General features: G+C 36.4%; 22 non-coding genes across 22 annotated transcripts; all 22 read right to left on the reverse strand.

Moving 5' to 3' along the window:
- Positions 1-456: 456 nt before the first annotated feature.
- Positions 457-575, reverse strand: LOC139506113 (5S ribosomal RNA). The gene has a single exon (XR_011659921.1). It is a non-coding gene; the product is annotated as a 5S ribosomal RNA (ribosomal RNA).
- Positions 576-713: 138 nt separating this feature from the next.
- On the reverse strand, positions 714-832 carry LOC139506114 (5S ribosomal RNA). The gene has a single exon (XR_011659922.1). It is a non-coding gene; the product is annotated as a 5S ribosomal RNA (ribosomal RNA).
- Positions 833-2,803: 1,971 nt separating this feature from the next.
- LOC139506115 (5S ribosomal RNA) lies at positions 2,804-2,922 on the reverse strand. Its single transcript, XR_011659923.1, has one exon. It is a non-coding gene; the product is annotated as a 5S ribosomal RNA (ribosomal RNA).
- Positions 2,923-3,060: 138 nt separating this feature from the next.
- LOC139506117 (5S ribosomal RNA) lies at positions 3,061-3,179 on the reverse strand. Its single transcript, XR_011659925.1, has one exon. It is a non-coding gene; the product is annotated as a 5S ribosomal RNA (ribosomal RNA).
- Positions 3,180-5,149: 1,970 nt separating this feature from the next.
- Positions 5,150-5,268, reverse strand: LOC139506118 (5S ribosomal RNA). Its single transcript, XR_011659926.1, has one exon. It is a non-coding gene; the product is annotated as a 5S ribosomal RNA (ribosomal RNA).
- A 138-nt stretch (positions 5,269-5,406) lies between these two features.
- LOC139506119 (5S ribosomal RNA) lies at positions 5,407-5,525 on the reverse strand. Its single transcript, XR_011659927.1, has one exon. It is a non-coding gene; the product is annotated as a 5S ribosomal RNA (ribosomal RNA).
- Positions 5,526-8,098: 2,573 nt separating this feature from the next.
- Positions 8,099-8,217, reverse strand: LOC139506120 (5S ribosomal RNA). Its single transcript, XR_011659928.1, has one exon. It is a non-coding gene; the product is annotated as a 5S ribosomal RNA (ribosomal RNA).
- A 138-nt stretch (positions 8,218-8,355) lies between these two features.
- On the reverse strand, positions 8,356-8,474 carry LOC139506132 (5S ribosomal RNA). The gene has a single exon (XR_011659939.1). It is a non-coding gene; the product is annotated as a 5S ribosomal RNA (ribosomal RNA).
- Positions 8,475-10,445: 1,971 nt separating this feature from the next.
- On the reverse strand, positions 10,446-10,564 carry LOC139506122 (5S ribosomal RNA). The gene has a single exon (XR_011659929.1). It is a non-coding gene; the product is annotated as a 5S ribosomal RNA (ribosomal RNA).
- A 138-nt stretch (positions 10,565-10,702) lies between these two features.
- On the reverse strand, positions 10,703-10,821 carry LOC139506133 (5S ribosomal RNA). The gene has a single exon (XR_011659940.1). It is a non-coding gene; the product is annotated as a 5S ribosomal RNA (ribosomal RNA).
- Positions 10,822-12,792: 1,971 nt separating this feature from the next.
- Positions 12,793-12,911, reverse strand: LOC139506123 (5S ribosomal RNA). Its single transcript, XR_011659930.1, has one exon. It is a non-coding gene; the product is annotated as a 5S ribosomal RNA (ribosomal RNA).
- Positions 12,912-13,049: 138 nt separating this feature from the next.
- On the reverse strand, positions 13,050-13,168 carry LOC139506134 (5S ribosomal RNA). Its single transcript, XR_011659941.1, has one exon. It is a non-coding gene; the product is annotated as a 5S ribosomal RNA (ribosomal RNA).
- Positions 13,169-15,139: 1,971 nt separating this feature from the next.
- On the reverse strand, positions 15,140-15,258 carry LOC139506124 (5S ribosomal RNA). Its single transcript, XR_011659931.1, has one exon. It is a non-coding gene; the product is annotated as a 5S ribosomal RNA (ribosomal RNA).
- A 138-nt stretch (positions 15,259-15,396) lies between these two features.
- LOC139506125 (5S ribosomal RNA) lies at positions 15,397-15,515 on the reverse strand. The gene has a single exon (XR_011659932.1). It is a non-coding gene; the product is annotated as a 5S ribosomal RNA (ribosomal RNA).
- A 1,970-nt stretch (positions 15,516-17,485) lies between these two features.
- On the reverse strand, positions 17,486-17,604 carry LOC139506126 (5S ribosomal RNA). Its single transcript, XR_011659933.1, has one exon. It is a non-coding gene; the product is annotated as a 5S ribosomal RNA (ribosomal RNA).
- Positions 17,605-17,742: 138 nt separating this feature from the next.
- LOC139506127 (5S ribosomal RNA) lies at positions 17,743-17,861 on the reverse strand. The gene has a single exon (XR_011659934.1). It is a non-coding gene; the product is annotated as a 5S ribosomal RNA (ribosomal RNA).
- A 2,573-nt stretch (positions 17,862-20,434) lies between these two features.
- On the reverse strand, positions 20,435-20,553 carry LOC139506129 (5S ribosomal RNA). Its single transcript, XR_011659936.1, has one exon. It is a non-coding gene; the product is annotated as a 5S ribosomal RNA (ribosomal RNA).
- A 138-nt stretch (positions 20,554-20,691) lies between these two features.
- On the reverse strand, positions 20,692-20,810 carry LOC139506135 (5S ribosomal RNA). The gene has a single exon (XR_011659942.1). It is a non-coding gene; the product is annotated as a 5S ribosomal RNA (ribosomal RNA).
- Positions 20,811-22,781: 1,971 nt separating this feature from the next.
- LOC139506130 (5S ribosomal RNA) lies at positions 22,782-22,900 on the reverse strand. Its single transcript, XR_011659937.1, has one exon. It is a non-coding gene; the product is annotated as a 5S ribosomal RNA (ribosomal RNA).
- Positions 22,901-23,038: 138 nt separating this feature from the next.
- Positions 23,039-23,157, reverse strand: LOC139506136 (5S ribosomal RNA). The gene has a single exon (XR_011659943.1). It is a non-coding gene; the product is annotated as a 5S ribosomal RNA (ribosomal RNA).
- Positions 23,158-25,128: 1,971 nt separating this feature from the next.
- Positions 25,129-25,247, reverse strand: LOC139506131 (5S ribosomal RNA). The gene has a single exon (XR_011659938.1). It is a non-coding gene; the product is annotated as a 5S ribosomal RNA (ribosomal RNA).
- A 138-nt stretch (positions 25,248-25,385) lies between these two features.
- Positions 25,386-25,503, reverse strand: LOC139506139 (5S ribosomal RNA). Its single transcript, XR_011659945.1, has one exon. It is a non-coding gene; the product is annotated as a 5S ribosomal RNA (ribosomal RNA).
- Between the last annotated feature and the right edge of the window lie 2,057 nt (positions 25,504-27,560).

A 27,560-nucleotide genomic window follows, 5' to 3' on the forward strand; every position in this document is an offset into this window, starting at 1 on the left:
ATTTTTTACTGGAACTTTACAAGCTATAATTAGTATTTATTGTTTATTATTTGTTTTTGCTATAATGAATTTTTGCTAATCAGAATTCTTTCAGAAAAATAGTGAATCATATAAGCCCTGGTCAAAAAGAAAGAGGCGATTTCAAATGACGACAAATGGCGGATACCATATTATCACAGACGACCTAATTTAAAAAAAAATATATATATGTAGCCACATGCATGTGGAAGGAGTGGAATTCTTAAGTGTATATAACTTGACTTGCATGTATTTCACGTAAAAATATTTCACCATGCAGATGGGTATTGAAAAATAAATAAATTTATGAATGATTTATTTTCTGTTTTCTTCATTCATTGATAGCTAGATATGTTGAATATTACATCCAAGTAAATTAGTAAAAAAAATCATAGAACAATTATGTTTGGTAGGAATGCAAAATTATAAGTAAAAAAATGTCTACAACACCCGGTATTCCCAGGCGGTCACCCATCCAAGTACTAACCGGGCTCGACGTTGCTTAACTTCGGTGATCGGACGAGAACCGGTGTTTTCAACGTGATATGGTCGTAGACACAGAAGTGTTAAAATTTTTGATATATAAGGTTAGGTAGTAGCATTTTTGAAAAGAAATTTATATAAAACAGATTTTTTCAGAAGCAAAACTTTACATTAATTGTTTGGTAGAAATGCAAAATTATAGGTACAAAAAATGTCTACAACACCCGGTATTCCCAGGCGGTCACCCATCCAAGTACTAACCGGGCTCGACGTTGCTTAACTTCGGTGATCGGACGAGAACCGGTGTTTTCAACGTGATATGGTCGTAGACACAGAAGTGTCAAAATGTTTGATATATAAAGTTAGGAAGTAGCAATTTTGAACAGATCTAGAATTTGTATAAAAAAAAATTTCAGGTTTAAGATAGAAGCAAAACTAAACACTTACTGCACGATCCAGAGAGTGGAAGATAGTAAAACTAGGCAAGTACACATGGACTTTATAGTAGAAAAAAATTGCAGAGAAGACAGAGAGATTTAGAATATGGGACAAGCTATATTTTATTTGTGACTAATACCATGCAACAATTTCAGACTCTTTTTGAAAAATTTTGGTAGCCCTTAAAAGGGCTGTTTAAGCTTTAAAAGCATCAGGATGCTTCCTTTATTTACTTCTTCTTTGGTGTCTTTGCCTTCTTTGGTTTAGCTGCAGCCTTTGTCTTCTTGGGAGATTTTGTGGCTTTCTTTGCAGATTTGGCAGCAGGTTTTGCAGCAGGTTTCTTTGCAGCTGGTTTCTTTGCTTTTGGTTTAGCTGCTTTCTTTTCACCTGCTGGTTTCTTTGCTGCAGGTTTCTTTGCGGCAGTCTTTTTGGTAGGTGTCTTTGCCTTCTTTGGCTTGGCGGCTTTAGGTTTAACTACTTTCTTTGCTGGTTTCTTAGCTGGTTTAGCCACTTCCCCAATCTTAAAGCTTCCAGAAGCGCCGGTACCCTTCGACTGTTTCAAGCTATTGCTCTTCACTCCTGATTTCAGAGCTAACTTCAAGTGAGTGTTTACTGTTTTTGCATCGCTACCAACGCTGAAGTTTGCTAAGATATACTTAAGGATGGCTTGACGGCTGGAGCCTCCACGCTCTTTCAAAGCAGATATAGCCTTTCCGACCATCTCGCTGTATTTTGGATGAGTAGCTACTTTCTTTGGTTTAGCTGCAACTTTCTTCTTTGGTGACTTAGCTGGGGTCTTTACTACTGGTGCTGGTGCGTCTGACATTTTGCGGTTTTGGTTGTTGAACGATGTGTGCGAATGAACGACAGATTACAATGTTTTCCAAACCTCACTGACATAGTGTAATTATCTATCTAACGCGGACCTCGACGAGAGCACCCTTAAACTTTCATGACAATCTAATTCAAACAGATCGACAAGAAAATCTGTGTGCTTGTTCGACAAGTTTTAATCATTTGTTTCAAATAAATTGTACGTTTTGATATATAAATCATACACGAAAATCTTCAGCAGGAATTTTTCTTTCAGAATATGTCATAAGAATTAAACAAAATACCACGAGTAAAGAAATATTTACGATTAATGTACAACTTGTCAATTTCTCTCGTGCGATTCTTCATCAGAAAACGTGTTGTATTATTTCACAAAAACTAGATTGTGCCGTAAAAATGATATACCTTTGTAGTAAAATCATTTCTTTATATGTTTTTGCTTTCAGATATACGTAGAAATAAAGAGACTTCCCAAAAATTTAGATTTTGCCTTCGATATGAAAGCACACAAAGATGGCAAACTTCGAAAGCGGGACTTCCTTGACCGAGATGAAAGACGTTTCAAATATTCGAATTTTTTACTGGAACTTTACAAGCTATAATTAGTATTTATTGTTTATTATTTGTTTTTGCTATAATGAATTTTTGCTAATCAGAATTCTTTCAGAAAAATAGTGAATCATATAAGCCCTGGTCAAAAAGAAAGAGGCGATTTCAAATGACGACAAAAGGCGGATACCATATTATCACAGACGACCTAATTTAAAAAAAAAATATATATATGTAGCCACATGCATGTGGAAGGAGTGGAATTCTTAAGTGTATATAACTTGACTTGCATGTATTTCACGTAAAAATATTTCACCATGCAGATGGGTATTGAAAAATAAATAAATTTATGAATGATTTATTTTCTGTTTTCTTCATTCATTGATAGCTAGATATGTTGAATATTACATCCAAGTAAATTAGTAAAAAAAATCATAGAACAATTATGTTTGGTAGGAATGCAAAATTATAAGTAAAAAAATGTCTACAACACCCGGTATTCCCAGGCGGTCACCCATCCAAGTACTAACCGGGCTCGACGTTGCTTAACTTCGGTGATCGGACGAGAACCGGTGTTTTCAACGTGATATGGTCGTAGACACAGAAGTGTTAAAATTTTTGATATATAAGGTTAGGTAGTAGCATTTTTGAAAAGAAATTTATATAAAACAGATTTTTTCAGAAGCAAAACTTTACATTAATTGTTTGGTAGAAATGCAAAATTATAGGTACAAAAAATGTCTACAACACCCGGTATTCCCAGGCGGTCACCCATCCAAGTACTAACCGGGCTCGACGTTGCTTAACTTCGGTGATCGGACGAGAACCGGTGTTTTCAACGTGATATGGTCGTAGACACAGAAGTGTCAAAATGTTTGATATATAAAGTTAGGAAGTAGCAATTTTGAACAGATCTAGAATTTGTATAAAAAAAAATTTCAGGTTTAAGATAGAAGCAAAACTAAACACTTACTGCACGATCCAGAGAGTGGAAGATAGTAAAACTAGGCAAGTACACATGGACTTTATAGTAGAAAAAAATTGCAGAGAAGACAGAGAGATTTAGAATATGGGACAAGCTATATTTTATTTGTGACTAATACCATGCAACAATTTCAGACTCTTTTTGAAAAATTTTGGTAGCCCTTAAAAGGGCTGTTTAAGCTTTAAAAGCATCAGGATGCTTCCTTTATTTACTTCTTCTTTGGTGTCTTTGCCTTCTTTGGTTTAGCTGCAGCCTTTGTCTTCTTGGGAGATTTTGTGGCTTTCTTTGCAGATTTGGCAGCAGGTTTTGCAGCAGGTTTCTTTGCAGCTGGTTTCTTTGCTTTTGGTTTAGCTGCTTTCTTTTCACCTGCTGGTTTCTTTGCTGCAGGTTTCTTTGCGGCAGTCTTTTTGGTAGGTGTCTTTGCCTTCTTTGGCTTGGCGGCTTTAGGTTTAACTACTTTCTTTGCTGGTTTCTTAGCTGGTTTAGCCACTTCCCCAATCTTAAAGCTTCCAGAAGCGCCGGTACCCTTCGACTGTTTCAAGCTATTGCTCTTCACTCCTGATTTCAGAGCTAACTTCAAGTGAGTGTTTACTGTTTTTGCATCGCTACCAACGCTGAAGTTTGCTAAGATATACTTAAGGATGGCTTGACGGCTGGAGCCTCCACGCTCTTTCAAAGCAGATATAGCCTTTCCGACCATCTCGCTGTATTTTGGATGAGTAGCTACTTTCTTTGGTTTAGCTGCAACTTTCTTCTTTGGTGACTTAGCTGGGGTCTTTACTACTGGTGCTGGTGCGTCTGACATTTTGCGGTTTTGGTTGTTGAACGATGTGTGCGAATGAACGACAGATTACAATGTTTTCCAAACCTCACTGACATAGTGTAATTATCTATCTAACGCGGACCTCGACGAGAGCACCCTTAAACTTTCATGACAATCTAATTCAAACAGATCGACAAGAAAATCTGTGTGCTTGTTCGACAAGTTTTAATCATTTGTTTCAAATAAATTGTACGTTTTGATATATAAATCATACACGAAAATCTTCAGCAGGAATTTTTCTTTCAGAATATGTCATAAGAATTAAACAAAATACCACGAGTAAAGAAATATTTACGATTAATGTACAACTTGTCAATTTCTCTCGTGCGATTCTTCATCAGAAAACGTGTTGTATTATTTCACAAAAACTAGATTGTGCCGTAAAAATGATATACCTTTGTAGTAAAATCATTTCTTTATATGTTTTTGCTTTCAGATATACGTAGAAATAAAGAGACTTCCCAAAAATTTAGATTTTGCCTTCGATATGAAAGCACACAAAGATGGCAAACTTCGAAAGCGGGACTTCCTTGACCGAGATGAAAGACGTTTCAAATATTCGAATTTTTTACTGGAACTTTACAAGCTATAATTAGTATTTATTGTTTATTATTTGTTTTTGCTATAATGAATTTTTGCTAATCAGAATTCTTTCAGAAAAATAGTGAATCATATAAGCCCTGGTCAAAAAGAAAGAGGCGATTTCAAATGACGACAAATGGCGGATACCATATTATCACAGACGACCTAATTTAAAAAAAAATATATATATGTAGCCACATGCATGTGGAAGGAGTGGAATTCTTAAGTGTATATAACTTGACTTGCATGTATTTCACGTAAAAATATTTCACCATGCAGATGGGTATTGAAAAATAAATAAATTTATGAATGATTTATTTTCTGTTTTCTTCATTCATTGATAGCTAGATATGTTGAATATTACATCCAAGTAAATTAGTAAAAAAAATCATAGAACAATTATGTTTGGTAGGAATGCAAAATTATAAGTAAAAAAATGTCTACAACACCCGGTATTCCCAGGCGGTCACCCATCCAAGTACTAACCGGGCTCGACGTTGCTTAACTTCGGTGATCGGACGAGAACCGGTGTTTTCAACGTGATATGGTCGTAGACACAGAAGTGTTAAAATTTTTGATATATAAGGTTAGGTAGTAGCATTTTTGAAAAGAAATTTATATAAAACAGATTTTTTCAGAAGCAAAACTTTACATTAATTGTTTGGTAGAAATGCAAAATTATAGGTACAAAAAATGTCTACAACACCCGGTATTCCCAGGCGGTCACCCATCCAAGTACTAACCGGGCTCGACGTTGCTTAACTTCGGTGATCGGACGAGAACCGGTGTTTTCAACGTGATATGGTCGTAGACACAGAAGTGTCAAAATGTTTGATATATAAAGTTAGGAAGTAGCAATTTTGAACAGATCTAGAATTTGTATAAAAAAAAATTTCAGGTTTAAGATAGAAGCAAAACTAAACACTTACTGCACGATCCAGAGAGTGGAAGATAGTAAAACTAGGCAAGTACACATGGACTTTATAGTAGAAAAAAATTGCAGAGAAGACAGAGAGATTTAGAATATGGGACAAGCTATATTTTATTTGTGACTAATACCATGCAACAATTTCAGACTCTTTTTGAAAAATTTTGGTAGCCCTTAAAAGGGCTGTTTAAGCTTTAAAAGCATCAGGATGCTTCCTTTATTTACTTCTTCTTTGGTGTCTTTGCCTTCTTTGGTTTAGCTGCAGCCTTTGTCTTCTTGGGAGATTTTGTGGCTTTCTTTGCAGATTTGGCAGCAGGTTTTGCAGCAGGTTTCTTTGCAGCTGGTTTCTTTGCTTTTGGTTTAGCTGCTTTCTTTTCACCTGCTGGTTTCTTTGCGGCAGTCTTTTTGGTAGGTGTCTTTGCCTTCTTTGGCTTGGCGGCTTTAGGTTTAACTACTTTCTTTGCTGGTTTCTTAGCTGGTTTAGCCACTTCCCCAATCTTAAAGCTTCCAGAAGCGCCGGTACCCTTCGACTGTTTCAAGCTATTGCTCTTCACTCCTGATTTCAGAGCTAACTTCAAGTGAGTGTTTACTGTTTTTGCATCGCTACCAACGCTGAAGTTTGCTAAGATATACTTAAGGATGGCTTGACGGCTGGAGCCTCCACGCTCTTTCAAAGCAGATATAGCCTTTCCGACCATCTCGCTGTATTTTGGATGAGTAGCTACTTTCTTTGGTTTAGCTGCAACTTTCTTCTTTGGTGACTTAGCTGGGGTCTTTACTACTGGTGCTGGTGCGTCTGACATTTTGCGGTTTTGGTTGTTGAACGATGTGTGCGAATGAACGACAGATTACAATGTTTTCCAAACAACAACAAATGGAAGTGTTTAACGACCTTGACTGGCTATACAGCCCTCGCACGGTCGGCTCGGTGCCCGAAGGCGATTGGTGAGCGTTTGAATAATTTGTGCCGTGGGTCAGGAACAGGTAGTAAGGACGCCAAATGGAGGCCGCCATCTTGGTTTTGGTGAGTTGATTTTGGTTTGTTTACTATTTTGGATTTTACTTCTTCACAACGGCTGCTTTCAGGGCCAGTTTGGTCAGCTTGGCAGCCCGCTAGCCTCGATGATGGAGTACTGGTAGATGAATCGTGGACGTAGTTCTAAAGATGACAGGAAGCGTTATCAGGACCCAAGCCGTGAGGCAGGAAAATGAAGGTCGTATCACCCAACAGCCTAGGATACAGCCCTCGGACGTTAATCGGCATGACACTCCCCATAATAGACAATGGTTTTGGAGGCATGTTAACGCGGGTACGCCAACTACTACGTCTCTCTGTACGGCATGGATTGGTTTCTGTCATCTTAGTAGTATGTCGTTGACCATCTAGCAATAAACCCTCATCGAAGATAGCGGGTAAAGGAGAGCTGACCCAGCACGTCCGTTCAGCTGTAAGGACTGAGACGTGACTGTGGGTTTTCCAAACCTCACTGACATAGTGTAATTATCTATCTAACGCGGACCTCGACGAGAGCACCCTTAAACTTTCATGACAATCTAATTCAAACAGATCGACAAGAAAATCTGTGTGCTTGTTCGACAAGTTTTAATCATTTGTTTCAAATAAATTGTACGTTTTGATATATAAATCATACACGAAAATCTTCAGCAGGAATTTTTCTTTCAGAATATGTCATAAGAATTAAACAAAATACCACGAGTAAAGAAATATTTACGATTAATGTACAACTTGTCAATTTCTCTCGTGCGATTCTTCATCAGAAAACGTGTTGTATTATTTCACAAAAACTAGATTGTGCCGTAAAAATGATATACCTTTGTAGTAAAATCATTTCTTTATATGTTTTTGCTTTCAGATATACGTAGAAATAAAGAGACTTCCCAAAAATTTAGATTTTGCCTTCGATATGAAAGCACACAAAGATGGCAAACTTCGAAAGCGGGACTTCCTTGACCGAGATGAAAGACGTTTCAAATATTCGAATTTTTTACTGGAACTTTACAAGCTATAATTAGTATTTATTGTTTATTATTTGTTTTTGCTATAATGAATTTTTGCTAATCAGAATTCTTTCAGAAAAATAGTGAATCATATAAGCCCTGGTCAAAAAGAAAGAGGCGATTTCAAATGACGACAAATGGCGGATACCATATTATCACAGACGACCTAATTTAAAAAAAAAATATATATATGTAGCCACATGCATGTGGAAGGAGTGGAATTCTTAAGTGTATATAACTTGACTTGCATGTATTTCACGTAAAAATATTTCACCATGCAGATGGGTATTGAAAAATAAATAAATTTATGAATGATTTATTTTCTGTTTTCTTCATTCATTGATAGCTAGATATGTTGAATATTACATCCAAGTAAATTAGTAAAAAAAATCATAGAACAATTATGTTTGGTAGGAATGCAAAATTATAAGTAAAAAAATGTCTACAACACCCGGTATTCCCAGGCGGTCACCCATCCAAGTACTAACCGGGCTCGACGTTGCTTAACTTCGGTGATCGGACGAGAACCGGTGTTTTCAACGTGATATGGTCGTAGACACAGAAGTGTTAAAATTTTTGATATATAAGGTTAGGTAGTAGCATTTTTGAAAAGAAATTTATATAAAACAGATTTTTTCAGAAGCAAAACTTTACATTAATTGTTTGGTAGAAATGCAAAATTATAGGTACAAAAAATTTCTACAACACCCGGTATTCCCAGGCGGTCACCCATCCAAGTACTAACCGGGCTCGACGTTGCTTAACTTCGGTGATCGGACGAGAACCGGTGTTTTCAACGTGATATGGTCGTAGACACAGAAGTGTCAAAATGTTTGATATATAAAGTTAGGAAGTAGCAATTTTGAACAGATCTAGAATTTGTATAAAAAAAAATTTCAGGTTTAAGATAGAAGCAAAACTAAACACTTACTGCACGATCCAGAGAGTGGAAGATAGTAAAACTAGGCAAGTACACATGGACTTTATAGTAGAAAAAAATTGCAGAGAAGACAGAGAGATTTAGAATATGGGACAAGCTATATTTTATTTGTGACTAATACCATGCAACAATTTCAGACTCTTTTTGAAAAATTTTGGTAGCCCTTAAAAGGGCTGTTTAAGCTTTAAAAGCATCAGGATGCTTCCTTTATTTACTTCTTCTTTGGTGTCTTTGCCTTCTTTGGTTTAGCTGCAGCCTTTGTCTTCTTGGGAGATTTTGTGGCTTTCTTTGCAGATTTGGCAGCAGGTTTTGCAGCAGGTTTCTTTGCAGCTGGTTTCTTTGCTTTTGGTTTAGCTGCTTTCTTTTCACCTGCTGGTTTCTTTGCTGCAGGTTTCTTTGCGGCAGTCTTTTTGGTAGGTGTCTTTGCCTTCTTTGGCTTGGCGGCTTTAGGTTTAACTACTTTCTTTGCTGGTTTCTTAGCTGGTTTAGCCACTTCCCCAATCTTAAAGCTTCCAGAAGCGCCGGTACCCTTCGACTGTTTCAAGCTATTGCTCTTCACTCCTGATTTCAGAGCTAACTTCAAGTGAGTGTTTACTGTTTTTGCATCGCTACCAACGCTGAAGTTTGCTAAGATATACTTAAGGATGGCTTGACGGCTGGAGCCTCCACGCTCTTTCAAAGCAGATATAGCCTTTCCGACCATCTCGCTGTATTTTGGATGAGTAGCTACTTTCTTTGGTTTAGCTGCAACTTTCTTCTTTGGTGACTTAGCTGGGGTCTTTACTACTGGTGCTGGTGCGTCTGACATTTTGCGGTTTTGGTTGTTGAACGATGTGTGCGAATGAACGACAGATTACAATGTTTTCCAAACCTCACTGACATAGTGTAATTATCTATCTAACGCGGACCTCGACGAGAGCACCCTTAAACTTTCATGACAATCTAATTCAAACAGATCGACAAGAAAATCTGTGTGCTTGTTCGACAAGTTTTAATCATTTGTTTCAAATAAATTGTACGTTTTGATATATAAATCATACACGAAAATCTTCAGCAGGAATTTTTCTTTCAGAATATGTCATAAGAATTAAACAAAATACCACGAGTAAAGAAATATTTACGATTAATGTACAACTTGTCAATTTCTCTCGTGCGATTCTTCATCAGAAAACGTGTTGTATTATTTCACAAAAACTAGATTGTGCCGTAAAAATGATATACCTTTGTAGTAAAATCATTTCTTTATATGTTTTTGCTTTCAGATATACGTAGAAATAAAGAGACTTCCCAAAAATTTAGATTTTGCCTTCGATATGAAAGCACACAAAGATGGCAAACTTCGAAAGCGGGACTTCCTTGACCGAGATGAAAGACGTTTCAAATATTCGAATTTTTTACTGGAACTTTACAAGCTATAATTAGTATTTATTGTTTATTATTTGTTTTTGCTATAATGAATTTTTGCTAATCAGAATTCTTTCAGAAAAATAGTGAATCATATAAGCCCTGGTCAAAAAGAAAGAGGCGATTTCAAATGACGACAAATGGCGGATACCATATTATCACAGACGACCTAATTTAAAAAAAATATATATATATGTAGCCACATGCATGTGGAAGGAGTGGAATTCTTAAGTGTATATAACTTGACTTGCATGTATTTCACGTAAAAATATTTCACCATGCAGATGGGTATTGAAAAATAAATAAATTTATGAATGATTTATTTTCTGTTTTCTTCATTCATTGATAGCTAGATATGTTGAATATTACATCCAAGTAAATTAGTAAAAAAAATCATAGAACAATTATGTTTGGTAGGAATGCAAAATTATAAGTAAAAAAATGTCTACAACACCCGGTATTCCCAGGCGGTCACCCATCCAAGTACTAACCGGGCTCGACGTTGCTTAACTTCGGTGATCGGACGAGAACCGGTGTTTTCAACGTGATATGGTCGTAGACACAGAAGTGTTAAAATTTTTGATATATAAGGTTAGGTAGTAGCATTTTTGAAAAGAAATTTATATAAAACAGATTTTTTCAGAAGCAAAACTTTACATTAATTGTTTGGTAGAAATGCAAAATTATAGGTACAAAAAATTTCTACAACACCCGGTATTCCCAGGCGGTCACCCATCCAAGTACTAACCGGGCTCGACGTTGCTTAACTTCGGTGATCGGACGAGAACCGGTGTTTTCAACGTGATATGGTCGTAGACACAGAAGTGTCAAAATGTTTGATATATAAAGTTAGGAAGTAGCAATTTTGAACAGATCTAGAATTTGTATAAAAAAAAATTTCAGGTTTAAGATAGAAGCAAAACTAAACACTTACTGCACGATCCAGAGAGTGGAAGATAGTAAAACTAGGCAAGTACACATGGACTTTATAGTAGAAAAAAATTGCAGAGAAGACAGAGAGATTTAGAATATGGGACAAGCTATATTTTATTTGTGACTAATACCATGCAACAATTTCAGACTCTTTTTGAAAAATTTTGGTAGCCCTTAAAAGGGCTGTTTAAGCTTTAAAAGCATCAGGATGCTTCCTTTATTTACTTCTTCTTTGGTGTCTTTGCCTTCTTTGGTTTAGCTGCAGCCTTTGTCTTCTTGGGAGATTTTGTGGCTTTCTTTGCAGATTTGGCAGCAGGTTTTGCAGCAGGTTTCTTTGCAGCTGGTTTCTTTGCTTTTGGTTTAGCTGCTTTCTTTTCACCTGCTGGTTTCTTTGCTGCAGGTTTCTTTGCGGCAGTCTTTTTGGTAGGTGTCTTTGCCTTCTTTGGCTTGGCGGCTTTAGGTTTAACTACTTTCTTTGCTGGTTTCTTAGCTGGTTTAGCCACTTCCCCAATCTTAAAGCTTCCAGAAGCGCCGGTACCCTTCGACTGTTTCAAGCTATTGCTCTTCACTCCTGATTTCAGAGCTAACTTCAAGTGAGTGTTTACTGTTTTTGCATCGCTACCAACGCTGAAGTTTGCTAAGATATACTTAAGGATGGCTTGACGGCTGGAGCCTCCACGCTCTTTCAAAGCAGATATAGCCTTTCCGACCATCTCGCTGTATTTTGGATGAGTAGCTACTTTCTTTGGTTTAGCTGCAACTTTCTTCTTTGGTGACTTAGCTGGGGTCTTTACTACTGGTGCTGGTGCGTCTGACATTTTGCGGTTTTGGTTGTTGAACGATGTGTGCGAATGAACGACAGATTACAATGTTTTCCAAACCTCACTGACATAGTGTAATTATCTATCTAACGCGGACCTCGACGAGAGCACCCTTAAACTTTCATGACAATCTAATTCAAACAGATCGACAAGAAAATCTGTGTGCTTGTTCGACAAGTTTTAATCATTTGTTTCAAATAAATTGTACGTTTTGATATATAAATCATACACGAAAATCTTCAGCAGGAATTTTTCTTTCAGAATATGTCATAAGAATTAAACAAAATACCACGAGTAAAGAAATATTTACGATTAATGTACAACTTGTCAATTTCTCTCGTGCGATTCTTCATCAGAAAACGTGTTGTATTATTTCACAAAAACTAGATTGTGCCGTAAAAATGATATACCTTTGTAGTAAAATCATTTCTTTATATGTTTTTGCTTTCAGATATACGTAGAAATAAAGAGACTTCCCAAAAATTTAGATTTTGCCTTCGATATGAAAGCACACAAAGATGGCAAACTTCGAAAGCGGGACTTCCTTGACCGAGATGAAAGACGTTTCAAATATTCGAATTTTTTACTGGAACTTTACAAGCTATAATTAGTATTTATTGTTTATTATTTGTTTTTGCTATAATGAATTTTTGCTAATCAGAATTCTTTCAGAAAAATAGTGAATCATATAAGCCCTGGTCAAAAAGAAAGAGGCGATTTCAAATGACGACAAATGGCGGATACCATATTATCACAGACGACCTAATTTAAAAAAAAAATATATATATGTAGCCACATGCATGTGGAAGGAGTGGAATTCTTAAGTGTATATAACTTGACTTGCATGTATTTCACGTAAAAATATTTCACCATGCAGATGGGTATTGAAAAATAAATAAATTTATGAATGATTTATTTTCTGTTTTCTTCATTCATTGATAGCTAGATATGTTGAATATTACATCCAAGTAAATTAGTAAAAAAAATCATAGAACAATTATGTTTGGTAGGAATGCAAAATTATAAGTAAAAAAATGTCTACAACACCCGGTATTCCCAGGCGGTCACCCATCCAAGTACTAACCGGGCTCGACGTTGCTTAACTTCGGTGATCGGACGAGAACCGGTGTTTTCAACGTGATATGGTCGTAGACACAGAAGTGTTAAAATTTTTGATATATAAGGTTAGGTAGTAGCATTTTTGAAAAGAAATTTATATAAAACAGATTTTTTCAGAAGCAAAACTTTACATTAATTGTTTGGTAGAAATGCAAAATTATAGGTACAAAAAATTTCTACAACACCCGGTATTCCCAGGCGGTCACCCATCCAAGTACTAACCGGGCTCGACGTTGCTTAACTTCGGTGATCGGACGAGAACCGGTGTTTTCAACGTGATATGGTCGTAGACACAGAAGTGTCAAAATGTTTGATATATAAAGTTAGGAAGTAGCAATTTTGAACAGATCTAGAATTTGTATAAAAAAAAATTTCAGGTTTAAGATAGAAGCAAAACTAAACACTTACTGCACGATCCAGAGAGTGGAAGATAGTAAAACTAGGCAAGTACACATGGACTTTATAGTAGAAAAAAATTGCAGAGAAGACAGAGAGATTTAGAATATGGGACAAGCTATATTTTATTTGTGACTAATACCATGCAACAATTTCAGACTCTTTTTGAAAAATTTTGGTAGCCCTTAAAAGGGCTGTTTAAGCTTTAAAAGCATCAGGATGCTTCCTTTATTTACTTCTTCTTTGGTGTCTTTGCCTTCTTTGGTTTAGCTGCAGCCTTTGTCTTCTTGGGAGATTTTGTGGCTTTCTTTGCAGATTTGGCAGCAGGTTTTGCAGCAGGTTTCTTTGCAGCTGGTTTCTTTGCTTTTGGTTTAGCTGCTTTCTTTTCACCTGCTGGTTTCTTTGCTGCAGGTTTCTTTGCGGCAGTCTTTTTGGTAGGTGTCTTTGCCTTCTTTGGCTTGGCGGCTTTAGGTTTAACTACTTTCTTTGCTGGTTTCTTAGCTGGTTTAGCCACTTCCCCAATCTTAAAGCTTCCAGAAGCGCCGGTACCCTTCGACTGTTTCAAGCTATTGCTCTTCACTCCTGATTTCAGAGCTAACTTCAAGTGAGTGTTTACTGTTTTTGCATCGCTACCAACGCTGAAGTTTGCTAAGATATACTTAAGGATGGCTTGACGGCTGGAGCCTCCACGCTCTTTCAAAGCAGATATAGCCTTTCCGACCATCTCGCTGTATTTTGGATGAGTAGCTACTTTCTTTGGTTTAGCTGCAACTTTCTTCTTTGGTGACTTAGCTGGGGTCTTTACTACTGGTGCTGGTGCGTCTGACATTTTGCGGTTTTGGTTGTTGAACGATGTGTGCGAATGAACGACAGATTACAATGTTTTCCAAACCTCACTGACATAGTGTAATTATCTATCTAACGCGGACCTCGACGAGAGCACCCTTAAACTTTCATGACAATCTAATTCAAACAGATCGACAAGAAAATCTGTGTGCTTGTTCGACAAGTTTTAATCATTTGTTTCAAATAAATTGTACGTTTTGATATATAAATCATACACGAAAATCTTCAGCAGGAATTTTTCTTTCAGAATATGTCATAAGAATTAAACAAAATACCACGAGTAAAGAAATATTTACGATTAATGTACAACTTGTCAATTTCTCTCGTGCGATTCTTCATCAGAAAACGTGTTGTATTATTTCACAAAAACTAGATTGTGCCGTAAAAATGATATACCTTTGTAGTAAAATCATTTCTTTATATGTTTTTGCTTTCAGATATACGTAGAAATAAAGAGACTTCCCAAAAATTTAGATTTTGCCTTCGATATGAAAGCACACAAAGATGGCAAACTTCGAAAGCGGGACTTCCTTGACCGAGATGAAAGACGTTTCAAATATTCGAATTTTTTACTGGAACTTTACAAGCTATAATTAGTATTTATTGTTTATTATTTGTTTTTGCTATAATGAATTTTTGCTAATCAGAATTCTTTCAGAAAAATAGTGAATCATATAAGCCCTGGTCAAAAAGAAAGAGGCGATTTCAAATGACGACAAATGGCGGATACCATATTATCACAGACGACCTAATTTAAAAAAAAAAAATATATATGTAGCCACATGCATGTGGAAGGAGTGGAATTCTTAAGTGTATATAACTTGACTTGCATGTATTTCACGTAAAAATATTTCACCATGCAGATGGGTATTGAAAAATAAATAAATTTATGAATGATTTATTTTCTGTTTTCTTCATTCATTGATAGCTAGATATGTTGAATATTACATCCAAGTAAATTAGTAAAAAAAATCATAGAACAATTATGTTTGGTAGGAATGCAAAATTATAAGTAAAAAAATGTCTACAACACCCGGTATTCCCAGGCGGTCACCCATCCAAGTACTAACCGGGCTCGACGTTGCTTAACTTCGGTGATCGGACGAGAACCGGTGTTTTCAACGTGATATGGTCGTAGACACAGAAGTGTTAAAATTTTTGATATATAAGGTTAGGTAGTAGCATTTTTGAAAAGAAATTTATATAAAACAGATTTTTTCAGAAGCAAAACTTTACATTAATTGTTTGGTAGAAATGCAAAATTATAGGTACAAAAAATGTCTACAACACCCGGTATTCCCAGGCGGTCACCCATCCAAGTACTAACCGGGCTCGACGTTGCTTAACTTCGGTGATCGGACGAGAACCGGTGTTTTCAACGTGATATGGTCGTAGACACAGAAGTGTCAAAATGTTTGATATATAAAGTTAGGAAGTAGCAATTTTGAACAGATCTAGAATTTGTATAAAAAAAAATTTCAGGTTTAAGATAGAAGCAAAACTAAACACTTACTGCACGATCCAGAGAGTGGAAGATAGTAAAACTAGGCAAGTACACATGGACTTTATAGTAGAAAAAAATTGCAGAGAAGACAGAGAGATTTAGAATATGGGACAAGCTATATTTTATTTGTGACTAATACCATGCAACAATTTCAGACTCTTTTTGAAAAATTTTGGTAGCCCTTAAAAGGGCTGTTTAAGCTTTAAAAGCATCAGGATGCTTCCTTTATTTACTTCTTCTTTGGTGTCTTTGCCTTCTTTGGTTTAGCTGCAGCCTTTGTCTTCTTGGGAGATTTTGTGGCTTTCTTTGCAGATTTGGCAGCAGGTTTTGCAGCAGGTTTCTTTGCAGCTGGTTTCTTTGCTTTTGGTTTAGCTGCTTTCTTTTCACCTGCTGGTTTCTTTGCTGCAGGTTTCTTTGCGGCAGTCTTTTTGGTAGGTGTCTTTGCCTTCTTTGGCTTGGCGGCTTTAGGTTTAACTACTTTCTTTGCTGGTTTCTTAGCTGGTTTAGCCACTTCCCCAATCTTAAAGCTTCCAGAAGCGCCGGTACCCTTCGACTGTTTCAAGCTATTGCTCTTCACTCCTGATTTCAGAGCTAACTTCAAGTGAGTGTTTACTGTTTTTGCATCGCTACCAACGCTGAAGTTTGCTAAGATATACTTAAGGATGGCTTGACGGCTGGAGCCTCCACGCTCTTTCAAAGCAGATATAGCCTTTCCGACCATCTCGCTGTATTTTGGATGAGTAGCTACTTTCTTTGGTTTAGCTGCAACTTTCTTCTTTGGTGACTTAGCTGGGGTCTTTACTACTGGTGCTGGTGCGTCTGACATTTTGCGGTTTTGGTTGTTGAACGATGTGTGCGAATGAACGACAGATTACAATGTTTTCCAAACCTCACTGACATAGTGTAATTATCTATCTAACGCGGACCTCGACGAGAGCACCCTTAAACTTTCATGACAATCTAATTCAAACAGATCGACAAGAAAATCTGTGTGCTTGTTCGACAAGTTTTAATCATTTGTTTCAAATAAATTGTACGTTTTGATATATAAATCATACACGAAAATCTTCAGCAGGAATTTTTCTTTCAGAATATGTCATAAGAATTAAACAAAATACCACGAGTAAAGAAATATTTACGATTAATGTACAACTTGTCAATTTCTCTCGTGCGATTCTTCATCAGAAAACGTGTTGTATTATTTCACAAAAACTAGATTGTGCCGTAAAAATGATATACCTTTGTAGTAAAATCATTTCTTTATATGTTTTTGCTTTCAGATATACGTAGAAATAAAGAGACTTCCCAAAAATTTAGATTTTGCCTTCGATATGAAAGCACACAAAGATGGCAAACTTCGAAAGCGGGACTTCCTTGACCGAGATGAAAGACGTTTCAAATATTCGAATTTTTTACTGGAACTTTACAAGCTATAATTAGTATTTATTGTTTATTATTTGTTTTTGCTATAATGAATTTTTGCTAATCAGAATTCTTTCAGAAAAATAGTGAATCATATAAGCCCTGGTCAAAAAGAAAGAGGCGATTTCAAATGACGACAAATGGCGGATACCATATTATCACAGACGACCTAATTTAAAAAAAAATATATATATGTAGCCACATGCATGTGGAAGGAGTGGAATTCTTAAGTGTATATAACTTGACTTGCATGTATTTCACGTAAAAATATTTCACCATGCAGATGGGTATTGAAAAATAAATAAATTTATGAATGATTTATTTTCTGTTTTCTTCATTCATTGATAGCTAGATATGTTGAATATTACATCCAAGTAAATTAGTAAAAAAAATCATAGAACAATTATGTTTGGTAGGAATGCAAAATTATAAGTAAAAAAATGTCTACAACACCCGGTATTCCCAGGCGGTCACCCATCCAAGTACTAACCGGGCTCGACGTTGCTTAACTTCGGTGATCGGACGAGAACCGGTGTTTTCAACGTGATATGGTCGTAGACACAGAAGTGTTAAAATTTTTGATATATAAGGTTAGGTAGTAGCATTTTTGAAAAGAAATTTATATAAAACAGATTTTTTCAGAAGCAAAACTTTACATTAATTGTTTGGTAGAAATGCAAAATTATAGGTACAAAAAATGTCTACAACACCCGGTATTCCCAGGCGGTCACCCATCCAAGTACTAACCGGGCTCGACGTTGCTTAACTTCGGTGATCGGACGAGAACCGGTGTTTTCAACGTGATATGGTCGTAGACACAGAAGTGTCAAAATGTTTGATATATAAAGTTAGGAAGTAGCAATTTTGAACAGATCTAGAATTTGTATAAAAAAAAATTTCAGGTTTAAGATAGAAGCAAAACTAAACACTTACTGCACGATCCAGAGAGTGGAAGATAGTAAAACTAGGCAAGTACACATGGACTTTATAGTAGAAAAAAATTGCAGAGAAGACAGAGAGATTTAGAATATGGGACAAGCTATATTTTATTTGTGACTAATACCATGCAACAATTTCAGACTCTTTTTGAAAAATTTTGGTAGCCCTTAAAAGGGCTGTTTAAGCTTTAAAAGCATCAGGATGCTTCCTTTATTTACTTCTTCTTTGGTGTCTTTGCCTTCTTTGGTTTAGCTGCAGCCTTTGTCTTCTTGGGAGATTTTGTGGCTTTCTTTGCAGATTTGGCAGCAGGTTTTGCAGCAGGTTTCTTTGCAGCTGGTTTCTTTGCTTTTGGTTTAGCTGCTTTCTTTTCACCTGCTGGTTTCTTTGCGGCAGTCTTTTTGGTAGGTGTCTTTGCCTTCTTTGGCTTGGCGGCTTTAGGTTTAACTACTTTCTTTGCTGGTTTCTTAGCTGGTTTAGCCACTTCCCCAATCTTAAAGCTTCCAGAAGCGCCGGTACCCTTCGACTGTTTCAAGCTATTGCTCTTCACTCCTGATTTCAGAGCTAACTTCAAGTGAGTGTTTACTGTTTTTGCATCGCTACCAACGCTGAAGTTTGCTAAGATATACTTAAGGATGGCTTGACGGCTGGAGCCTCCACGCTCTTTCAAAGCAGATATAGCCTTTCCGACCATCTCGCTGTATTTTGGATGAGTAGCTACTTTCTTTGGTTTAGCTGCAACTTTCTTCTTTGGTGACTTAGCTGGGGTCTTTACTACTGGTGCTGGTGCGTCTGACATTTTGCGGTTTTGGTTGTTGAACGATGTGTGCGAATGAACGACAGATTACAATGTTTTCCAAACAACAACAAATGGAAGTGTTTAACGACCTTGACTGGCTATACAGCCCTCGCACGGTCGGCTCGGTGCCCGAAGGCGATTGGTGAGCGTTTGAATAATTTGTGCCGTGGGTCAGGAACAGGTAGTAAGGACGCCAAATGGAGGCCGCCATCTTGGTTTTGGTGAGTTGATTTTGGTTTGTTTACTATTTTGGATTTTACTTCTTCACAACGGCTGCTTTCAGGGCCAGTTTGGTCAGCTTGGCAGCCCGCTAGCCTCGATGATGGAGTACTGGTAGATGAATCGTGGACGTAGTTCTAAAGATGACAGGAAGCGTTATCAGGACCCAAGCCGTGAGGCAGGAAAATGAAGGTCGTATCACCCAACAGCCTAGGATACAGCCCTCGGACGTTAATCGGCATGACACTCCCCATAATAGACAATGGTTTTGGAGGCATGTTAACGCGGGTACGCCAACTACTACGTCTCTCTGTACGGCATGGATTGGTTTCTGTCATCTTAGTAGTATGTCGTTGACCATCTAGCAATAAACCCTCATCGAAGATAGCGGGTAAAGGAGAGCTGACCCAGCACGTCCGTTCAGCTGTAAGGACTGAGACGTGACTGTGGGTTTTCCAAACCTCACTGACATAGTGTAATTATCTATCTAACGCGGACCTCGACGAGAGCACCCTTAAACTTTCATGACAATCTAATTCAAACAGATCGACAAGAAAATCTGTGTGCTTGTTCGACAAGTTTTAATCATTTGTTTCAAATAAATTGTACGTTTTGATATATAAATCATACACGAAAATCTTCAGCAGGAATTTTTCTTTCAGAATATGTCATAAGAATTAAACAAAATACCACGAGTAAAGAAATATTTACGATTAATGTACAACTTGTCAATTTCTCTCGTGCGATTCTTCATCAGAAAACGTGTTGTATTATTTCACAAAAACTAGATTGTGCCGTAAAAATGATATACCTTTGTAGTAAAATCATTTCTTTATATGTTTTTGCTTTCAGATATACGTAGAAATAAAGAGACTTCCCAAAAATTTAGATTTTGCCTTCGATATGAAAGCACACAAAGATGGCAAACTTCGAAAGCGGGACTTCCTTGACCGAGATGAAAGACGTTTCAAATATTCGAATTTTTTACTGGAACTTTACAAGCTATAATTAGTATTTATTGTTTATTATTTGTTTTTGCTATAATGAATTTTTGCTAATCAGAATTCTTTCAGAAAAATAGTGAATCATATAAGCCCTGGTCAAAAAGAAAGAGGCGATTTCAAATGACGACAAATGGCGGATACCATATTATCACAGACGACCTAATTTAAAAAAAAAATATATATATGTAGCCACATGCATGTGGAAGGAGTGGAATTCTTAAGTGTATATAACTTGACTTGCATGTATTTCACGTAAAAATATTTCACCATGCAGATGGGTATTGAAAAATAAATAAATTTATGAATGATTTATTTTCTGTTTTCTTCATTCATTGATAGCTAGATATGTTGAATATTACATCCAAGTAAATTAGTAAAAAAAATCATAGAACAATTATGTTTGGTAGGAATGCAAAATTATAAGTAAAAAAATGTCTACAACACCCGGTATTCCCAGGCGGTCACCCATCCAAGTACTAACCGGGCTCGACGTTGCTTAACTTCGGTGATCGGACGAGAACCGGTGTTTTCAACGTGATATGGTCGTAGACACAGAAGTGTTAAAATTTTTGATATATAAGGTTAGGTAGTAGCATTTTTGAAAAGAAATTTATATAAAACAGATTTTTTCAGAAGCAAAACTTTACATTAATTGTTTGGTAGAAATGCAAAATTATAGGTACAAAAAATTTCTACAACACCCGGTATTCCCAGGCGGTCACCCATCCAAGTACTAACCGGGCTCGACGTTGCTTAACTTCGGTGATCGGACGAGAACCGGTGTTTTCAACGTGATATGGTCGTAGACACAGAAGTGTCAAAATGTTTGATATATAAAGTTAGGAAGTAGCAATTTTGAACAGATCTAGAATTTGTATAAAAAAAAATTTCAGGTTTAAGATAGAAGCAAAACTAAACACTTACTGCACGATCCAGAGAGTGGAAGATAGTAAAACTAGGCAAGTACACATGGACTTTATAGTAGAAAAAAATTGCAGAGAAGACAGAGAGATTTAGAATATGGGACAAGCTATATTTTATTTGTGACTAATACCATGCAACAATTTCAGACTCTTTTTGAAAAATTTTGGTAGCCCTTAAAAGGGCTGTTTAAGCTTTAAAAGCATCAGGATGCTTCCTTTATTTACTTCTTCTTTGGTGTCTTTGCCTTCTTTGGTTTAGCTGCAGCCTTTGTCTTCTTGGGAGATTTTGTGGCTTTCTTTGCAGATTTGGCAGCAGGTTTTGCAGCAGGTTTCTTTGCAGCTGGTTTCTTTGCTTTTGGTTTAGCTGCTTTCTTTTCACCTGCTGGTTTCTTTGCTGCAGGTTTCTTTGCGGCAGTCTTTTTGGTAGGTGTCTTTGCCTTCTTTGGCTTGGCGGCTTTAGGTTTAACTACTTTCTTTGCTGGTTTCTTAGCTGGTTTAGCCACTTCCCCAATCTTAAAGCTTCCAGAAGCGCCGGTACCCTTCGACTGTTTCAAGCTATTGCTCTTCACTCCTGATTTCAGAGCTAACTTCAAGTGAGTGTTTACTGTTTTTGCATCGCTACCAACGCTGAAGTTTGCTAAGATATACTTAAGGATGGCTTGACGGCTGGAGCCTCCACGCTCTTTCAAAGCAGATATAGCCTTTCCGACCATCTCGCTGTATTTTGGATGAGTAGCTACTTTCTTTGGTTTAGCTGCAACTTTCTTCTTTGGTGACTTAGCTGGGGTCTTTACTACTGGTGCTGGTGCGTCTGACATTTTGCGGTTTTGGTTGTTGAACGATGTGTGCGAATGAACGACAGATTACAATGTTTTCCAAACCTCACTGACATAGTGTAATTATCTATCTAACGCGGACCTCGACGAGAGCACCCTTAAACTTTCATGACAATCTAATTCAAACAGATCGACAAGAAAATCTGTGTGCTTGTTCGACAAGTTTTAATCATTTGTTTCAAATAAATTGTACGTTTTGATATATAAATCATACACGAAAATCTTCAGCAGGAATTTTTCTTTCAGAATATGTCATAAGAATTAAACAAAATACCACGAGTAAAGAAATATTTACGATTAATGTACAACTTGTCAATTTCTCTCGTGCGATTCTTCATCAGAAAACGTGTTGTATTATTTCACAAAAACTAGATTGTGCCGTAAAAATGATATACCTTTGTAGTAAAATCATTTCTTTATATGTTTTTGCTTTCAGATATACGTAGAAATAAAGAGACTTCCCAAAAATTTAGATTTTGCCTTCGATATGAAAGCACACAAAGATGGCAAACTTCGAAAGCGGGACTTCCTTGACCGAGATGAAAGACGTTTCAAATATTCGAATTTTTTACTGGAACTTTACAAGCTATAATTAGTATTTATTGTTTATTATTTGTTTTTGCTATAATGAATTTTTGCTAATCAGAATTCTTTCAGAAAAATAGTGAATCATATAAGCCCTGGTCAAAAAGAAAGAGGCGATTTCAAATGACGACAAATGGCGGATACCATATTATCACAGACGACCTAATTTAAAAAAAATATATATATATGTAGCCACATGCATGTGGAAGGAGTGGAATTCTTAAGTGTATATAACTTGACTTGCATGTATTTCACGTAAAAATATTTCACCATGCAGATGGGTATTGAAAAATAAATAAATTTATGAATGATTTATTTTCTGTTTTCTTCATTCATTGATAGCTAGATATGTTGAATATTACATCCAAGTAAATTAGTAAAAAAAATCATAGAACAATTATGTTTGGTAGGAATGCAAAATTATAAGTAAAAAAATGTCTACAACACCCGGTATTCCCAGGCGGTCACCCATCCAAGTACTAACCGGGCTCGACGTTGCTTAACTTCGGTGATCGGACGAGAACCGGTGTTTTCAACGTGATATGGTCGTAGACACAGAAGTGTTAAAATTTTTGATATATAAGGTTAGGTAGTAGCATTTTTGAAAAGAAATTTATATAAAACAGATTTTTTCAGAAGCAAAACTTTACATTAATTGTTTGGTAGAAATGCAAAATTATAGGTACAAAAAATTTCTACAACACCCGGTATTCCCAGGCGGTCACCCATCCAAGTACTAACCGGGCTCGACGTTGCTTAACTTCGGTGATCGGACGAGAACCGGTGTTTTCAACGTGATATGGTCGTAGACACAGAAGTGTCAAAATGTTTGATATATAAAGTTAGGAAGTAGCAATTTTGAACAGATCTAGAATTTGTATAAAAAAAAATTTCAGGTTTAAGATAGAAGCAAAACTAAACACTTACTGCACGATCCAGAGAGTGGAAGATAGTAAAACTAGGCAAGTACACATGGACTTTATAGTAGAAAAAAATTGCAGAGAAGACAGAGAGATTTAGAATATGGGACAAGCTATATTTTATTTGTGACTAATACCATGCAACAATTTCAGACTCTTTTTGAAAAATTTTGGTAGCCCTTAAAAGGGCTGTTTAAGCTTTAAAAGCATCAGGATGCTTCCTTTATTTACTTCTTCTTTGGTGTCTTTGCCTTCTTTGGTTTAGCTGCAGCCTTTGTCTTCTTGGGAGATTTTGTGGCTTTCTTTGCAGATTTGGCAGCAGGTTTTGCAGCAGGTTTCTTTGCAGCTGGTTTCTTTGCTTTTGGTTTAGCTGCTTTCTTTTCACCTGCTGGTTTCTTTGCTGCAGGTTTCTTTGCGGCAGTCTTTTTGGTAGGTGTCTTTGCCTTCTTTGGCTTGGCGGCTTTAGGTTTAACTACTTTCTTTGCTGGTTTCTTAGCTGGTTTAGCCACTTCCCCAATCTTAAAGCTTCCAGAAGCGCCGGTACCCTTCGACTGTTTCAAGCTATTGCTCTTCACTCCTGATTTCAGAGCTAACTTCAAGTGAGTGTTTACTGTTTTTGCATCGCTACCAACGCTGAAGTTTGCTAAGATATACTTAAGGATGGCTTGACGGCTGGAGCCTCCACGCTCTTTCAAAGCAGATATAGCCTTTCCGACCATCTCGCTGTATTTTGGATGAGTAGCTACTTTCTTTGGTTTAGCTGCAACTTTCTTCTTTGGTGACTTAGCTGGGGTCTTTACTACTGGTGCTGGTGCGTCTGACATTTTGCGGTTTTGGTTGTTGAACGATGTGTGCGAATGAACGACAGATTACAATGTTTTCCAAACCTCACTGACATAGTGTAATTATCTATCTAACGCGGACCTCGACGAGAGCACCCTTAAACTTTCATGACAATCTAATTCAAACAGATCGACAAGAAAATCTGTGTGCTTGTTCGACAAGTTTTAATCATTTGTTTCAAATAAATTGTACGTTTTGATATATAAATCATACACGAAAATCTTCAGCAGGAATTTTTCTTTCAGAATATGTCATAAGAATTAAACAAAATACCACGAGTAAAGAAATATTTACGATTAATGTACAACTTGTCAATTTCTCTCGTGCGATTCTTCATCAGAAAACGTGTTGTATTATTTCACAAAAACTAGATTGTGCCGTAAAAATGATATACCTTTGTAGTAAAATCATTTCTTTATATGTTTTTGCTTTCAGATATACGTAGAAATAAAGAGACTTCCCAAAAATTTAGATTTTGCCTTCGATATGAAAGCACACAAAGATGGCAAACTTCGAAAGCGGGACTTCCTTGACCGAGATGAAAGACGTTTCAAATATTCGAATTTTTTACTGGAACTTTACAAGCTATAATTAGTATTTATTGTTTATTATTTGTTTTTGCTATAATGAATTTTTGCTAATCAGAATTCTTTCAGAAAAATAGTGAATCATATAAGCCCTGGTCAAAAAGAAAGAGGCGATTTCAAATGACGACAAATGGCGGATACCATATTATCACAGACGACCTAATTTAAAAAAAAAATATATATATGTAGCCACATGCATGTGGAAGGAGTGGAATTCTTAAGTGTATATAACTTGACTTGCATGTATTTCACGTAAAAATATTTCACCATGCAGATGGGTATTGAAAAATAAATAAATTTATGAATGATTTATTTTCTGTTTTCTTCATTCATTGATAGCTAGATATGTTGAATATTACATCCAAGTAAATTAGTAAAAAAAATCATAGAACAATTATGTTTGGTAGGAATGCAAAATTATAAGTAAAAAAATGTCTACAACACCCGGTATTCCCAGGCGGTCACCCATCCAAGTACTAACCGGGCTCGACGTTGCTTAACTTCGGTGATCGGACGAGAACCGGTGTTTTCAACGTGATATGGTCGTAGACACAGAAGTGTTAAAATTTTTGATATATAAGGTTAGGTAGTAGCATTTTTGAAAAGAAATTTATATAAAACAGATTTTTTCAGAAGCAAAACTTTACATTAATTGTTTGGTAGAAATGCAAAATTATAGGTACAAAAAATTTCTACAACACCCGGTATTCCCAGGCGGTCACCCATCCAAGTACTAACCGGGCTCGACGTTGCTTAACTTCGGTGATCGGACGAGAACCGGTGTTTCAACGTGATATGGTCGTAGACACAGAAGTGTCAAAATGTTTGATATATAAAGTTAGGAAGTAGCAATTTTGAACAGATCTAGAATTTGTATAAAAAAAAATTTCAGGTTTAAGATAGAAGCAAAACTAAACACTTACTGCACGATCCAGAGAGTGGAAGATAGTAAAACTAGGCAAGTACACATGGACTTTATAGTAGAAAAAAATTGCAGAGAAGACAGAGAGATTTAGAATATGGGACAAGCTATATTTTATTTGTGACTAATACCATGCAACAATTTCAGACTCTTTTTGAAAAATTTTGGTAGCCCTTAAAAGGGCTGTTTAAGCTTTAAAAGCATCAGGATGCTTCCTTTATTTACTTCTTCTTTGGTGTCTTTGCCTTCTTTGGTTTAGCTGCAGCCTTTGTCTTCTTGGAGATTTTGTGGCTTTCTTTGCAGATTTGGCAGCAGGTTTTGCAGCAGGTTTCTTTGCAGCTGGTTTCTTTGCTTTTGGTTTAGCTGCTTTCTTTTCACCTGCTGGTTTCTTGCTGCAGGTTTCTTTGCGGCAGTCTTTTTGGTAGGTGTCTTTGCCTTCTTTGGCTTGGCGGCTTTAGGTTTAACTACTTTCTTTGCTGGTTTCTTAGCTGGTTTAGCCACTTCCCCAATCTTAAAGCTTCCAGAAGCGCCGGTACCCTTCGACTGTTTCAAGCTATTGCTCTTCACTCCTGATTTCAGAGCTAACTTCAAGTGAGTGTTTACTGTTTTTGCATCGCTACCAACGCTGAAGTTTGCTAAGATATACTTAAGGATGGCTTGACGGCTGGAGCCTCCACGCTCTTTCAAAGCAGATATAGCCTTTCCGACCATCTCGCTGTATTTTGGATGAGTAGCTACTTTCTTTGGTTTAGCTGCAACTTTCTTCTTTGGTGACTTAGCTGGGGTCTTTACTACTGGTGCTGGTGCGTCTGACATTTTGCGGTTTTGGTTGTTGAACGATGTGTGCGAATGAACGACAGATTACAATGTTTTCCAAACCTCACTGACATAGTGTAATTATCTATCTAACGCGGACCTCGACGAGAGCACCCTTAAACTTTCATGACAATCTAATTCAAACAGATCGACAAGAAAATCTGTGTGCTTGTTCGACAAGTTTTAATCATTTGTTTCAAATAAATTGTACGTTTTGATATATAAATCATACACGAAAATCTTCAGCAGGATTTTTCTTTCAGAATATGTCATAAGAATTAAACAAAATACCACGAGTAAAGAAATATTTACGATTAATGTACAACTTGTCAATTTCTCTCGTGCGATTCTTCATCAGAAAACGTGTTGTATTATTTCACAAAAACTAGATTGTGCCGTAAAAATGATTATACCTTTGTAGTAAAATCATTTCTTTATATGTTTTTTGCTTTCAGATATACGTAGAAATAAAGAGACTTCCCAAAAATTTAGATTTTGCCTTCGATATGAAAGCACACAAAGATGGCAAACTTCGAAAGCGGGACTTCCTTGACCGAGATGAAAGACGTTTCAAATATTCGAATTTTTTACTGGAACTTTACAAGCTATAATTAGTATTTATTGTTATTATTTGTTTTTGCTATAATGAATTTTTGCTAATCAGAATTCTTTCAGAAAAATAGTGAATCATATAAGCCCTGGTCAAAAAGAAAGAGGCGATTTCAAATGACGACAAATGGCGGATACCATATTATCACAGACGACCTAATTTAAAAAAAAAAAATATATATGTAGCCACATGCATGTGGAAGGAGTGGAATTCTTAAGTGTATATAACTTGACTTGCATGTATTTCACGTAAAAATATTTTCACCATGCAGATGGGTATTGAAAAATAAATAAATTTATGAATGATTTATTTTCTGTTTTCTTCATTCATTGATAGCTAGATATGTTGAATATTACATCCAAGTAAATTAGTAAAAAAAATCATAGAACAATTATGTTTGGTAGGAATGCAAAATTATAAGTAAAAAAATGTCTACAACACCCGGTATTCCAGGCGGTCACCCATCCAAGTACTAACCGGCTCGACGTTGCTTAACTTCGGTGATCGGACGAGAAC

This window comes from Mytilus edulis, unplaced genomic scaffold (genome assembly GCF_963676685.1).
Source record: "Mytilus edulis unplaced genomic scaffold, xbMytEdul2.2 SCAFFOLD_338, whole genome shotgun sequence".
NCBI lineage: Eukaryota > Metazoa > Mollusca > Bivalvia > Mytilida > Mytilidae > Mytilus > Mytilus edulis.